At 37.6% G+C, this 15,868-nt stretch overlaps 1 protein-coding gene and 1 non-coding gene across 4 annotated transcripts in view; both read left to right on the top strand.

Annotated features, from left to right (window-relative positions):
* Positions 1–116: 116 nt before the first annotated feature.
* On the top strand, positions 117–231 carry LOC148678726 (U5 spliceosomal RNA). The gene has a single exon (XR_015940270.1). It is a non-coding gene; the product is annotated as a U5 spliceosomal RNA (small nuclear RNA).
* A 1,821-nt stretch (positions 232–2,052) lies between these two features.
* The window catches only part of ctnna2 (catenin (cadherin-associated protein), alpha 2), a 562,621-nt gene continuing 548,805 nt past the window's right edge, over positions 2,053–15,868 (top strand). Inside the window, exon 1 of one of the 3 annotated variants that reach the window (XM_088637613.1) lies at positions 2,053–2,351. The gene's annotated coding sequence lies outside the window, so the exon portion shown is untranslated. The remainder of the gene's footprint in view (positions 2,352–15,868) is intronic. The other 2 variants (XM_088637605.1, XM_088637621.1) reach the window with 2 other exon arrangements.

Here is a 15,868-nt window from a genome sequence, read left to right as displayed (position 1 = left end):
AGCTATATCACCCTGCAACTCACAATTGGCAGCCCACTGAAGCTAAAAGTGTGTGAAAAGCTTAAATCTGTAATTGAATGAAGAGGATTTGAAAATAAAATTAAAAAAAACGTACAGTACTCTCGTTTCTCTTCATCTCGTACAAATCTTTCGCCTTTTACTAAAGATTTCAGTGGAGAGGAACATAAATGAGTTTCATAAATGAGTTTGTGCCTCCCTGCCTTCGGGTTTGCCAGCAGACATACAGTATCATCCTGCAACCCACTGAAGCTCAGCAGGTATGAGTCTGGTCAGTACCTGGATGGGAGACCTCCTGTTGCTGCTGAAAGAGGTGTTAGTGGGATCAGCAGGGGGTGCTCACCCTGCAGTCTATGTGGATCCTAATACCTCAGTATAATGACAGGGACACTATACTATAAAAAGGTGCTGTCCTTCTGATGAACCGTAAAACCAAGGTCCCGACTCTCTGTAGTCATTAAAAATACCAGGGCGTTTCTCGAAAAGAGTAGGGGTGTTACCCTGGTGTCCTGGCCAAATTTCCCATTGGCCCATACCAATCATGGGCTCCTAATAATCTCCATCTCTGCAGTGGCTTCATTACTCTGCTCTCCTCCCCACTACTAGCTGATGTGTGGGGAGCGTTCTGGCGCACTATGGCTGCCGTTGCATCATCCAGGTGGATGCTGCTCATTGGTGGTGGGGGTGGAGGGGAGTCCCCATTACCTGTAAAGCGCTTTGAGTGAAGTGTCCAGAAAAGAGCTACAGTATACAAGTGTAAGCAATTATTAATTATTATAATAGCTGCTTATCCAATTCAAGGTCATGGTGGCCAAGAGCCTATCCTGGGGAGCTTTGGGCGCAAGGCTTGATATACTCTGGATGGGATGCCAGTCCATCGCAAGACACACACACACTAGGGTCAGTTTTTGCAGAAGCACACTAACCTACCTGTATGTCCAGAGGAAACCCACATGAATATGGAAAGAACATACAAACACACATACAGCACCCCAGGTCCAGAATTGAACCCAGGGCCCCAGTGCTGTGAGGCAGTAATGTTTACCACTGAAACATCATCACCTAATTCATATTAAGTTGCTTTAGAATTGTACAGTATTGACAATATTACTGACGCACCTAGTGCCACATACAGAGATATACAGTACCGTATAATACAAACTGAAAGAGACAGGCTGGTACACAGTGAAGATGAATAAAACAAAACTTCTCCCAGTCCCCCTAATTTTAATTTAAGAGTTCTTAATCCCAAAGCCATGGGAATTGGAGCACGTGTACTATTTTTTTTTTAGATTTGTGTGACCCATTGGAATGCTTCCCTGAACACCAGTTAATCTGTCATCTCGATTGCTGGAAATGATTACGATAAAGATTTCTCTATAAAAGGTTCAAGCCGTTTGAAACAAATTACAAACATTATGTTTAAACATAAGTCTTTTCGGGTACTCTGCTTAAAAACCTGTTACAGAGTAATTCTCCGGAAATTTCAACAGAAAAAAAGATAACCTTTTAGAACACCGCGGTTAAACAGAAACATGGCAATAGCAGAATTGCCCATCTGGGGGGAAACACCATTTTAAACAACCAAATAATTGTATAGTCATTACTATTAAACACATGGGATTTTCAAATACATTTTTCATCAACGCAAAAAAAAATCCGAGCCCTCTACAGTGTTGGCAAGCATCCACACCGGTTTTACTGCCGGACAAAGCTGTCTCCATAACCACGGCCAGAGCCTCTACACTCACACCCAGCAAAACGTCTTGCTGTTTTCTTTACACACAAAGGCCAGTAATGGAGCAACGTGCACATCCACCCTTCTTGCTGAGCAAGCGCATCATGCCTTTGACCCTCTTTCCTAAATCCGACACCCGCCCTGTACCGTACTGGGCGATGGAAACGGGGAAAAAAAAAAAGCGAATTATCTCCAAGTCAATCTGGCAGCAGGTAGAATTATCACGCAGGGCACTGCGCATGCGGCGTCTGTGCGGGAGTGACAGGCAGCCCCGACAGGCTCCGTACCGGCAGGCTCACTATTTTGCAAGGGTCCCGCTTTTCCCCGAGGCAGCACGTCGCGCGCGCGCACCCGACGCGCTCTCCCCTTGTAAACTGAGTGGTTTTGTGGGAGGGGTCATTATTTGGCAGGGAGCGGAGGGGGGGGGAGCAGTTCCTAGGTACCGACGGCGGCGTGTGGATTCATTGAGCTTCACCACACAGAGAGCGGGCAGACTCAAGTGTGTGAGGAAAAAGGGAGAGACCAGAGAGAAAAAGGCAAGTGAAACAGGCATCTCCAGCCGTTTGTCGGAATAGAAGATCTGTCCTCGGATAAGGTTAGTTGCTAGCCAGCTCGATTTTTCCCTTTCCCACGGACATGCATTTGACACAAGTGCTACACCTTTGATTTCATTTATGGCCGCTTTTTTTGTGTGCTCTGCTGATGGTGTAATCGTCTGTGTGGTCCGTTATGTCTCTCATTCGATTTACGATCCCATTCAGGTCTTAGTCAGCGCTAAACGACCACTTTAATTGTATCATCAGTATCATCAAATGGCACCTAAAGCGTTGACATGGCATCATTGCTTGATTTATGTGGCAAAATATATATAAATAGGCAGTTAAATGCAGTTGCATGGCGATAATGTGGGGATCACCTTTGTCGATGCGCCTTGTGGATTCCCTCTCTTGTAGTGTCCCGTTATTCTCGCTTGGTACTGGGTAGGGCTGTGATCTGATCACAGACATCCTTTATTTCAGACCTGTAATTGAAACAGCAGACACCAGTGCTTGATTTCTTGAAAGTTTGAATGCTTTCAACTTATTGCACCGGTAATAATATTACGTCTTACGTTTTACGGGCTGCGATGCTTTTCGCACGACCAAACATCTGAAGTCCGCTGAAACAAGTGAATTCGGTTTAAAAACAACAACAAAGAGACTCTACAAAGGATACCGGCTTCATTAGAGATCATTGCGGGTTGTGTATTGGTTTCAGTGTATTACAACGCACGTAAATTGACTGAGAATATCGAAAAATAACAATTTACTTCGGCGTTGCATTCGTTCAATGTTAAAATAATCTGTTCTAATCTGAGGTGATTTATTTAGCTTTTGAAAAAAGCGCACAAACAGCTCACCTTGCAAAGGAATTAGTTTCTGCATTTACTGTACGCGTTTGTGTCCACTGTTTAGTAGACGATGATAGTTTTTTTTTTACTGGAAAATACATGATGTTTTATCATTTTGGTTATATCAATATGTTGTTTTCAAAACTGCAGTTTCCCATTCTGTTACAGTCATGCACATGCTTTTGTCGTTTTTTTTGCTTCCATTCTTAATTTGGCTGTTATATTTGTTAATATTGGATACCTACAGTATAGCAGTGGTTGTAGCAGATTTCGCAATTGTCATGATTTATAAGGCGTAGTTGTACATTTTTCCGGTTTAATTTAACGCAATTAAGGAAGACCTTAATGAAAGCAGAGAACAGCTGAGTAACTGAAGAGCTCTTAACGTTGTTCTTTTTCTCGCAGAGCTGTATAGCCTACACGGGAGATACGTTTAGCCTTCATTGTTTTTGAAAGCAAATATTATCAAATCATCAACAGCATCCTGATTAACAGCAGTACAACTTCATGACATTTTGCTGAGTAGGTGTAGTCTCTGGAATCAAAGATACGCAGTGGATGATTTAGTGCCGAGCGTCAGAATGTTATCCTGGGTGAAGTTTGGAAGTGTAGGAGGTCAAAGATAAAGTCACTTTCATGTATAGAGGGTACACAGAAACAATACTCATGAACAATGTTTCCAGACAGAGGTAGAGGTCCAGTTGTTGCCTTTGGTATTGCCCTATGAGATTTCAAGGACTGGTTTTGGTATTTTCTTATTCGTATCATACATATTATGTTAGTAATTGTTTCTTAAAAATATAATTAGGTTTTCAATGTTTTTTTTTTGCAGGTTATAGGTTAACATAACCATTTAAACAATTATACTGTTATCACAGTAATGAACCATAGAAAACACAGGCTACTTTGTTACAGTTTTGGATGAGAAGTGAAAGGGTGAAGTGTTTTCATTTCAGCCGGTGGCATTTCAGAGTAATTTAAAAAGTGTTAAATGTTAATAATGTGTTTAATGTTTTTGATCATGTTAAAAATGTTTTTTTTTTAATTCTGAAAGGTAGCAGACTAGAGGATATTAGATGGATATAGTTGCCATCAATGAATCACTTTCTTTCCTGAATGCTGTTATGAGATACTAATGGTGTTGAGTACATTGGATTGTAATTGCTTTTTACAGTGACTTTTGGTGAACGGCTGTTGTCTGGGTGCACTGCCTGAATATTGCAAATCAGATTTTTTATAATTTAGAAACAAAAGAAATGTATTATTCTGTATGTCAAATCAAGATGGACATTTTATCTTGTTTACATCATTACTGGAGTAAAACTCTGCATTGATTGCAACAGAAATTATACTAGAGTAAATACTTCTAACATTGCCTGATTATGAGTGAATGGTATGATTCGCAGGTAAAACTATAGAGTGTAAAGCACACAAACTTTAATAAGTTAATCTGAAGGAAAAAATGTCTGGTATTGTAAGTACCATAAGTAAATACATTTTGTGACTATATACAGTATTATGTACAGTATATTATGTTAAAAGCATGTGTTTATTTGAACTTCCTTAATAATAAAAAAATGCATGTTGCTCAGAAATAATTTTGAACAGCACATATACAGTACTTAGGCATTCAATGTTTCAGAAAGTGAAAATAATGAATATTTTTCAGGTATCACAAGTATCAGATTCATGGGATAAAACAGGACTGTGCACTGTCTGGAATAAGATTTCATTTTAGGCCCCATTACTTTCAATTTAAAGCTGTTGAAATCCCCACTTCGACTTCCATTCCTTTATCTTGTCAAGAAATGAGAAGTTTCCCAGATTTTATTGATTCATGCAAGATGTGTCATATCTCACCCTGATGTTCTTAACTGAAGTGTTGGCAGGACTGTAGTAACCTTCAGTATTGCTAATTTGTGTAAGATATGAAATAATCTTTAAAATAATGTTCAAAATGTAAGATCCTTTGTAACAAAGGATGGGATTATTATTCATGAAGGTGGTGTTTAACTAAAGGAAAATAAGCAGTAGAACTACACAGACAACACTTTTTTAGAAGTTCAAATGGCGATTGCTTCCTTATTTGGAAGCATAACCCATAACCTGATCAATCCATTATCTGTAAGTCCTTTATTCCATGTAAGAGACACAGCCTTGAGGGGGCGCAACTGGGGTCTTCTGCTGGAATCATGTGGTCAAGGTAAGACTACAGCCTGGAGGGGGCGCTACTTCACTGCAGGCATGCAAGGTGGGTGGGGACTAGGGCACTCGAACAACCCTTGTAAACATGATGGAAGCATGCAAAAACCCCAGTCCAGAAATGAACCCCAGACCCAGGAGCTGTAAGGCAGCAGTACTGTATATCCTGTCCCTCTATTCTCTCGTACTAGTAATTATCTAGCCTTTGGAATAAAAGATAAAAACATTCATGCTAAACTAACGTCAATAAACCCGAAAGGTCTTGTACTGTTCAGAAAAACCATCGCTACTAAAATCTATTCTTGATTATCTATTACCTTAAAAAAAATTTTTTTTGCCCTAATATGTTTATAGGCCCATCTGTATGCGCTGGCATGATCGAGCTGCGTCAGTGTGAGCTGGCTTCGTACAACGGGGGAATTCTGACTTGGAGGTGTTCATACACAGATGGGAGCTTCACAACGTTGGCTCCTCAGCCGAGCACAGACACCAAATGTCTGAACCTGCAGTTTTTTTGGGGACTAAGCACCTGAATAAGTCTCAGACAGTCAAAATTAAATCACTTGAGTTTTTAAACCTTATATAGATCGGACGACAAATATACCGTCATTGCATAGATTCGAGTTCTTTAAAATGTGCTCTGTAGGAGGCCTAGTTAGCGTCTAGATTTTATAAAACAATGTATTTTGAGCAAAAAATGCTGGCATGAAGACATTTGTTGGAGTGGCTACAAGAGAAAAATGTCATTGTACCTACTGTATATGCTATAGTACATATTGTACGTGTAGTGAAAGACAACTAAAAATGTTTGAAGACTAGAACATTGTGGGCTTCTTTTATTTGGCGGTACATCAGCCAGTTAATTCGCTTGTTCCTGACTCTGTGGGGAAAATTTCCTTGGATTTTCCTCGTTTTGAAAGAATTCCTAGGCAGTGCTCCTTTAGTATGGCACCACGGCAGCATGCTATTCTTAGTAGCATCAACATAAAAAGGCATCAAGAAGCTGTAGACAATATAGAGCAGGTAGGGTAGCATATCAGAAAATCCTTCAGCTTTGACAAAGGTTTCACTTTAAGTTATTTAATTCAGATAAGGGATATTCCTTCATATTTATTTTTCCTATCTAAATATGCAGTAGAGATCCACAGAGATGAAGGTGCAAAGGTGTGTGCATTTAATTGGACAAGGTGTATGAAAGACTGATTTAAAAATACTATTCTGAAACAAGAAGACACAGTAGTACTGTAAATATGTAGAGAAGGGGTTTGAATGAAATCAATAATTGGTAAAGTTTCTGATCTGTTGATTTTTCACCTCTTTGTAGTTGCTGTCCTGTACTTATTATAATACAATTATATGGGCTACATTTTTAATATGACTAATTAATTTAGTTAAGCAAGTATTGGAGATTTATTTGCAGCAGGTATGGTTCTTTATCAGGTTTCTTACTCAATTTAGCCTCCAGTGCTTTCCTGTTTTAATCACAAACCCTAGAAGTACTGTATGTTATACAGTATGAGAGAAAAAAAGATGTACTGTATTTTCACAGATGGTCACTTTTGTGGAAACTCAGTTGTAATTGGAGTCAAAGTTATTCACATACAGTAGTTACACAAATTTGATTGCAAATTGTTTTTTTTGGAGTGGATCAATAAATCTACATTACTTTAAAACAAGACTTGATAAAGAGTTAAATAGATATATATATAAAATAAAATTGTTTAGAAAGAATTGCCTTGCCTGCCACGATGAAGTGCAATATCCAAAAAAACATCTTCGGTGTTAAAAATGTCTATTATTACAATGAAGCATACATTTGTTTTCGTGAAAATGAAAACAAGAATCCAATGTAATTGTTTCTGTTGTTCTTTATACAGTACTAACAACAGTTACCATAGCAACAATGTGCATGATCTGAACCCTAACCTTTAATAGCAGCAAATATGTTTCTTGATACTGTACTTAGGGATTTTTCATTTTTTTTATTTCATGTTTTGTTACCATGTTGCATTTGATCACATGAAAAGTATTTAAACACTTCAGATAATACATTTCACATTGATTCTTCATGTTCAGTTCTGTTGTGAAAAGAGAAAATGTTCTTATTCCACCCGCTTGTGATTTCACTTTTTGTTTTGAGTGGATGTTTTGTTTTTCAAGCAAGAAATAAAAATAGCGGGGAAAAACAGCCTTAAAGAAAATGATATACCACATACAGAAAATTTGTGTTTTTTTTCTTTCTTGCAACATGTGTGATTGTACTCTTTTTTTTTGTCTGCGTCTGTGGTTCTGATAGAATTGTCGACTGCACTGGCATCAAATGCCCAAGCATGCTGTTTTGTTGTCGTGTGGTAAGCACTGGCAAAGATTTTGCTCTCCATAATTAATTGGCGGATTTTTAAAAGAAATTTGAAACATCTGACTGCCACCTCCAGAAGACATGCTGTAAATTGCTGCTTATCATTATCCTTTGATTCACGAGGTCTTTGTTTCCAACAGCAAAAAAATCATTGCTCCATAACTTTCAGAAAGCTGTGATTACAGATTTGAGTCTTTGATTTCATTTCCACATGTCGACCAGCCACACTATCTGTAGTACACCCAACACTTGAGAAATGCAGCACATGCTTTAGCTACAGTACTTTGTGATGCAGCACAACAGCATTTGATGAGCCTTCAAGTGATCCATTTACCTGAATACAGCCATTAGGTGTCCCTATAATGGAAACATCAACATCAATTGGAATGAGAACTGCACACCCCAGATGTTTGCCAAAGTAGGTGTTGTCTAATGAAGCCCTGTTGGATGAGCTAGATAGACAGCTGGAGCAACATCAACAAGGTCCAGATAATCCAACTTTTCTGGTGGATGCAGTACTGATTAAATGGTGGAGTACCCCGGTTATCGGTGTATAATGTCTCTTTCAGTGCGTGACACAATTCTTGTGTTTGAGACGCTAATGGTAGGAACTAAAGCTATTACCTGCTGAGGAATACCTCACTTGAGTGCAATTATATTACAAGCACAATTTAGGGAATAAACATAAATTTATCCTATTAACGAACACGTAATAGGTTTATTCCATGCTGAAAAGAGAAGAAAGGAAACATGATGTTTCGGCTGTGCAGCCTTCTACGGGTGTGAGCAGCCGAAACGTTGTGTTTTCTTTCTTCTCTTTTCAGTATGGAATAAACCTATTACTTGTTCCTTTTCAGCCTACACATGCTAACACAGCTACCCACCTGAACAATTTATCCTAATGTTTTACTTGAGTATGTATTTCAATACATATTCATACTAATTGGCTGTGTGCAGAAAGCCTGTACTAGCCAAGTCTGTTCTCATATAATATATATGGATGTGGATATATTAAAAAGAACAAACAAATATACTGTATGTTTTGACCATTAGAGGATCAAATACTATTGAAGAACATACAAATATGTTGGTATATTAAGAAGATACAAATATCTCTAGAGAGAGAATCAAAATCAAGGGCAAAATTCAAATGTCAATTTGAAAGCTTTAAACTTCACATACCAGTAAATGGTAAGATCATTTGAACACATTTAAGATTTGGTGTGGTTAATGTTTAGTGTCTGGGTGTTGGCTGGTTTAAGAGGTGCAGGAGTGCAGTTCTTTGTTGACACTCCACAGGGAGTTCAGAATTAGCTTCTGCTCTTTGGCGTACTTGTAATAGAAAGTAACTTCGAGTTAACCTGCTTGACAACACTGCAGTGACCCATACTGAGCAGATGACCTGCTAAAGCCAGGAAGAGACAAGAGTGGTTTCCTAGATTTAGCAGATAGGAAGTTTTTTTTCAACAGCGTTTCTTTTAACAATGAAAACCTTTTGAGTGATGACTCAATAGTTTTGTGAAGAAAACTCATTGTTAGCTCCCCTTTATGAATAAACTGCATATAAACATGTCTTTACTGTTACATTTTGGGGAGTGCAAAATGCTTTTCTGAAACAAGAAGCAACAGTGGTGAATACATGGAGAAGAGATTTGAATCAAATCAATAATTGGTCAAAGTTTCTGATCTGTTGATTTTTCACCTCTTGTAGTTACTGTCCTGGACTTAGTGTAATAAAATGTATGTCCTACATTTTGAATTGCATAAAATTAATCAAGAAATTTGTGTTTAAGTAAGACCAATACATAATACTGACCTCTGATATTTCCTTAGTGAAATTGTTTAATTTGTTTTCAACTTACTGGCATGAAGTAACTATTATTGAAAAATTAGAGATTATGGCATATATTTTCTTTTATATGTGCTTGTAATTAATGAATTATCATTATCATTGTCATTTTACATAATGTATTGACTTTTATGTAATGTAGGAGATAAAAAAATATTTTTGTTTTTTAGCAATACTTAAAATTTAAATGACTAAATAATGAATCTAGTGCAATTCATAAAACCTTTGCAATTAAATAATGTAAATAACAAAAAAAGTAAATCTGAGTCATATAATATGTCAGTGAAAATGCCTGTTTGAAATCTACTCAAATGATTGATTTCTTTCATAAATAAGAATAAATATTAATATTAGCAAAGGATGTGCAAGCCAAACTTAGACATACAGGTACTGTACTTGTACAGTATACTTGATCCACTAGATGAACTGAAATGGTAAAGTCGTGGTCATTTTTATGCAATTGTTGTTTGCTGAAGGTGGCATCTCTTCCACCAGTGATGAAAGAAAGCATTAGTATCTTTTTAACAGTAGCTTCTGAATAACTCTAAATGGGACAACTGTAATTTGGCTTAAGGTTAGGGGCTCAGATGAGTAGTTGTTGAAATTACTGTTGTTCTGTACATTAACATACTGAAGGAGCTGAAGTACGCCTTGTCAAAAATGACAGCAAAATTGAGGTTGTATTGTCTGTGATGACTGCATATTTGTGAACCAGAATGAATCCCATTGCATGTCCTCACATTTCATTCTACAACTGTGATCAACACTCAAATTGACAGGTTGTTTTTGAGTAATTAATGAAACATTCTCAGCACTTTTGACAATTTCAGACACAGAGAAATAAACACTTACGTTTCTGTTCTTGAATTTTCTGATGCTGAAAAATGACACTGACCAGAACACTGCCATTTTTTTTCCTGCACAATTTGCAAGGGAGAACATTTTTAATATGCCCTATGTTATATTTTCACATCGGAGAGCTATTTTAGATCTAAACCCATGCTGTTGATCAGTGCTGTTGATAGAGGTCTCATTTCTTCCTCGCATTTTCTTAGTTGGATTGTTATGATGATGAAATATCTCACCTAGGTAGGCAAACCTTGTGCAGCATGCTATGAGTGGTGTTGGTGGACCAGTAGTAGGCACCCTTTGCTTAGGACCAGATTTATCAGAAATCTAGTATTGTGACAGGGGACACTGTGCTGAAAAAGATGCTGCTGTCCTTTGGATGAGATGTTAAACCAAGGACTTGGTTACTCAGTAATTGAAGACCACTTTAACCAGATCTTTGTTAATCTGAGTGTCCAAGCTAGTGCTACTGTACATCCCTTGGAGCTTGCACAGTGTGGCCCATGTAAATTTTCCTCTTAATTCAGCTGGTGAATAATTTTGTTTGCCTGATCTGTTCTGTAGCGGGGCTGCTGGTGTGTAATAGTTGCTTCGTATCACTGAGGTGGGTGCTGCACTTTAGTGTTGGATGAAGTGGATCCTTTCCTATACTGTATGTATGTAAAGTGCTTATTATATCATTTTGGTTGAAAGCACTTAATAAATGTCATTAATTATTAATTAGTAGGGAATTACACATTTTGCCAAGCTTACCTATCACATGACAGAGATCCAAGCCCTATAACCCATCAAAAGCTCTTTTAAATTGAATTATTTATTCATATTAATTCAAATTTAAAAGAGCTTTTGATGGGTTATAGTAAAGATCAGTCTGTATTGTTTGAGGTGCAGGTGTTTACCAGTTGAAATTCACTCAAAAGGATAAAGTCAAGCCCTATCTGGATGTGTTTTATTAATTTTTAAGCGTTATATTCTTAAGTCTATGAAAACATTCTAAGGATTTGTAAATCTGCTGTTATGTGAATTTGTGGTGTTTTAATTGCACATTTTAAATGACTTGTACTCCTCACTGAAATCCAGTGTTCAGCATGTGACTTACAGTAATTTCTTAATAAAAATCTGTCTTGTTAAGAGTATGCAAATTTGAAGCTAGTCCAATTCTCATATGTGCTTTTGCTAAAAATAAATAAATAAATCGTGCTTACTTTTTTGCTGAGGAAGAAAATAACATGTCCTCTTTCTCAATAGACAAGACCTGCCTGAGAATCACACAGTTTACTTCACAGTGAAAGTACAAAGGTCCCTCTGGATATGCATACTATACTGTAGCAGTATTTATGTGGCTGCAGAATTCAAACATTTATTAGAATTTACCAGAAGTTTTACTGTGTTTAAGACAATGGAGATGGCACTATTTTTACTGTAATATCCGTAAATTAATTCAGTAATTTTTACTGTACTGTCTTTCCCCCCCTTTTATACATGTGTAGACTACAAGTGAAGATGGAATTGCAAGCGCAAAGTGATTATGTACTTGCACCTGAAGAGATGACCCTTGCTTGTTTAAATTCATGACATGATTCATGACATTTACTATCAGTCTGGCATATTGATTCTGAATAACGCAATATAAACTTAAGATTCAGACATTAGGTGGTTATTGGTTGGAACAATAAAATTAGTGATTTCAAATTGTGCTTTGCAGGGTGAGGAGATTTTTATGAGGATGATTTTCTAGGAGGTGGCAACGTTTCCCTATCATTTTGGGTCCTGCTGATTCTGATCAATAGATTTTGTTTTGCTGTATTATTAATGCCTTTTTTGAGTATCACAAGCTCCTCACTCATATGCAAGAGGTGGTAGGATGCTGTGAAAGTCATAAATTATAACCCTTTACCTTCATATATCTTTACTTGAGTGTCCTTAACAGGGCAGGAATAATGATGGTGTTCTGTAACACTGAATATGTATGGTAATTACTCTGAATACGCCATAACTCAGTTAAGATATGCTGACTATTCAGATGACAGCAGACCTGTTCTCTACTATCCATGACGTCTGCTTGAAGTTTGTTGCCAGTAACCCAGAGTGTATTTTTCCAGGAGACTGAAGAATGAAGGGTAAGACAGCCTTTTTCTGTTGTCTCTTTCTTCCTTGTTGCTACATTGTACCTAATGAATGATAATGAGTAGAACATACTTCGTTTCAGACATATTCTGCCTTGTCTCTACCTGTCTTCCCGAGATGCCAGGTTATTGAGGGTTACTGTGGCTGAATAAGGTCTGAAACACAAACAATATGGCAGAGGATTCACCTCTTCTGTTCGCTCCATAGTTACTGTATTGTCAGCAGAATAGAACAGCTACTGTAGATGGTTTAGTAACTGAAGATTTCGTAACAGTCTTGAAAAATAGGGGAACAAATAAGTGATTTCAAGAACAAATTCTAAGAAAAAAACCAATATGGTAATCATTGACAAGAACAGAAATTTCTTTTGTAAGTAAAAATCCCAATGAAGTATTTGTTTTCCCTTAGCGCCATACAGTTCTTTGCAAACCATTGTTTCACTGCTGATGAAAGGATTTCTAAAACTCAAGAGCACAGAATTAATTCTCTCTCCTGCAGCCAGGCTTTTAATGCTGTTTCTGCTGTGCATGCTGTAAATTACAAGGTGGCAAAAAGGGAAAGAATGAATATGTCACTCACTCAGGAGAATGAAAAATGTAAGTGACTGATTAAATTATGTACTTTAAATTACATTGGAAATCCACCATTTCAAACCACCAATTTCATAATGCGGTATAAACACAAGGTACTGCCAAATGGAAAAAGGAGAAGTTAAACTAGTGTCCTACAGCAGGTATTTTGAAGTAGTAAAGATTTTGTATGAGTACAGATCACATTCTTCATTGATATTCATTTCCTAGGTTGAAAAAACATATATGATTTGCTTTTAACAGCAGTATTATATCACTATAACCTCACTGCTAGAAGCAGAAGCAAAATAGGGTTTTAGGTTTATGAGACTGACGTTTATGGGGTCCATACTCTGTCCTTGCCACCAAATATAGCAGATCCTCCTAACAGGCTAGCATGGGCTGGAGGACCTGAGTTGATCAAATCCCTATTTTTCTGTCAGTAAAGCAGTTAATTATCTGAGGCTGAAGGCTATGTCTTGATAGCCTTCTTTTCTCCAGAACTGATGTTATTGCAGAAATACACCACTGCCTGTGCCATGCCAGTGGGGCCTTTGCCAAACTGGGGAAAAGAGTTTCTGAAGATCACAACATCCAGATCAAAATAAAACTGCTTGCCTACAAACCGTAGTTATTCTCACAGTGCTGTGTGGGTCTCCGTGTTCAGTACATAAGGTCTACCAAAGATGCCTCTGTAAAATCTGGAGGATCAGTTTGGCAAACAGCAGCGTGGTGCTAGTATTTGGTGGGGGAAAATGTAATAGCAGTGTCACCACTATCTTCATCCAGCACCAACTTAGATGGATTGGCCATGCCATCTGGATGCCAGACTCCCGCCTCCTGAAGCAGGTCCTGTACACCCAATTAAAAGAAGGGCTTGAACCCCCTGGAGTGCTTTGAAGTCAACATCAGAGTCAACCTTAAGAAGTGTCAACTTTAGTACCATCAACTGGGAGAACATCGCATTAAGATCGGATCAGACGGAGGAAGATTATACATGAGAAGGCTACACAGCATGAAAAAAAACGTTGCCATATTGTGGTCAACAAGTGGCAACAATATACTGGAATCTGAGTGATTGCCAATGATAATCATCTTCATTCTCAGAAAGTAAATTGAAAGATTATATCTAGGATGGGCGGCAGTTAGCATTTCTACCTAGCAACACTGGAGCCCTGGGTTCAATTGTGTGGAGTTTGCATGTTTTCCTGTTGTTTGTGTTGGTTGCTCCAGTTTTCTCTCACAGCCCAAAGACTTTTGGTTGTGGTAGGCTTGGATGCATTGGCTTCTGGGAACATTCGCCCAGGTGTGAGTGTGTTTGTGGTGTGGGTGTGTACCCTGCAGTGGACTGGTGTCCCATCCAGGGTGTATGTTGCTTTGTGCTATTTGCATGGACTGCCCTATGACCCGGTAATGAATGGATGGATATATCTAGGCTAGCAGCAGTCTTTGTGCAGTTGGGTATCTGCTGGATTCACGGTGATGTATCGGTAATAATCTGCTTTTGATGTTTAATTTATTTTTTAAATAGACTGAGACAGATTTGCCTTGGGCATTTGAGGAATCTTATTTCTCACTGTGACTTTGGACAAAAATTAAAATGTTGATTATGCGTTCGGTTTGTCTGCTTCACTTCAGTTTTTATGCCAATATAAATGACTGTTAATTCTGACCCAATCATGTCTACAACATTAAGTCCTGATTTGTACTTTGTAAATCCAAGTATTTCAGTGTACTGTATTTCATGCTAAATCCAATGTTTCCTGTGAGAGACAGTCTTTAAGAAATTATATTACTACATTAAGCATTTTATGGTTTGTCTGACCATTGCAGTACTACTTCTGTTTTTTTGTCTAGGGAAAGGCTGTCAAAATAGTAAAGTGTAAAAACATGCAAGATTTTAAGTCCTGCTTTTGCATTTCCCTTTAACTTTAAAATGCTATTTTTGTCATTTCCTTTTCTGGGAATCTGAATGAACTGTCAATAATCATAAAAAACATACATACTGTACATGCACTAACTGTAGCTGTTTTGTTTTTTGTGCTTTGGTTGCACACAAAGTCTCATACAAGAGCTTACATGTGAAATGGAAAGTGGATGTGCTCTTTTGTTAAAAAGAGAAATTCATTAAATGAGGAATGGAAAACGATGGCAGTCTGCTGCAGTGATGTCAGCATTGCATTTGTATTGCGAAATATCAGGATTGTTAGCATTGCATTTTAAAAGCACAGCTTCACATTTGGGGCAGCTGAGAATGAAACCTGAAAAAACAAACAAACAAGTGTGTAGTGTACAGTAGATATACTTTCTATTTATTTTAAATTTAAAAAACTTTCCAGATCTTTTATCCAAAACCGGTTATTCACTAATAATTCTGTTATAAAAGCTTGTTTTGTATCTTTTATCTGCAAACGGAAAGCAAATCTAGTCAGTGTGATCAAATGTTTCCTGTAAAGTTTTTTATTTCATTCCTGTGTTAATAATGCTAATTTTGTGGAGCATGCATGGGCAATATCTTTCTCTCCCTCATTAATGACCCTCTGTAGCACCTGTATACAAAACAACATTGCAATACTAGCTACATGAACATGTTTCTGTGGATAAAGCAGTAAAGTTTCTCAAAAGACAAACTTTATCCTCATTTCAATCACAGACATAAAGAAATATTTTAGAAGCAAAGAGTGACAGACTCACAGCCCAGAAAAAGGCAAACAGTAGGATGGAAAAAGAAGTTCTGTGCATATATTTTCCAATACACTCGCTGCAT

Source organism: Lepisosteus platostomus, chromosome 1 (assembly GCF_059453375.1).
Source record: "Lepisosteus platostomus isolate fLepPlt1 chromosome 1, fLepPlt1.hap1, whole genome shotgun sequence".
Classification (NCBI taxonomy): domain Eukaryota; kingdom Metazoa; phylum Chordata; class Actinopteri; order Semionotiformes; family Lepisosteidae; genus Lepisosteus; species Lepisosteus platostomus.
Note: the sequence above shows the minus strand (reverse complement) of the source record. Positions and strands in the feature narration are given on the sequence as shown.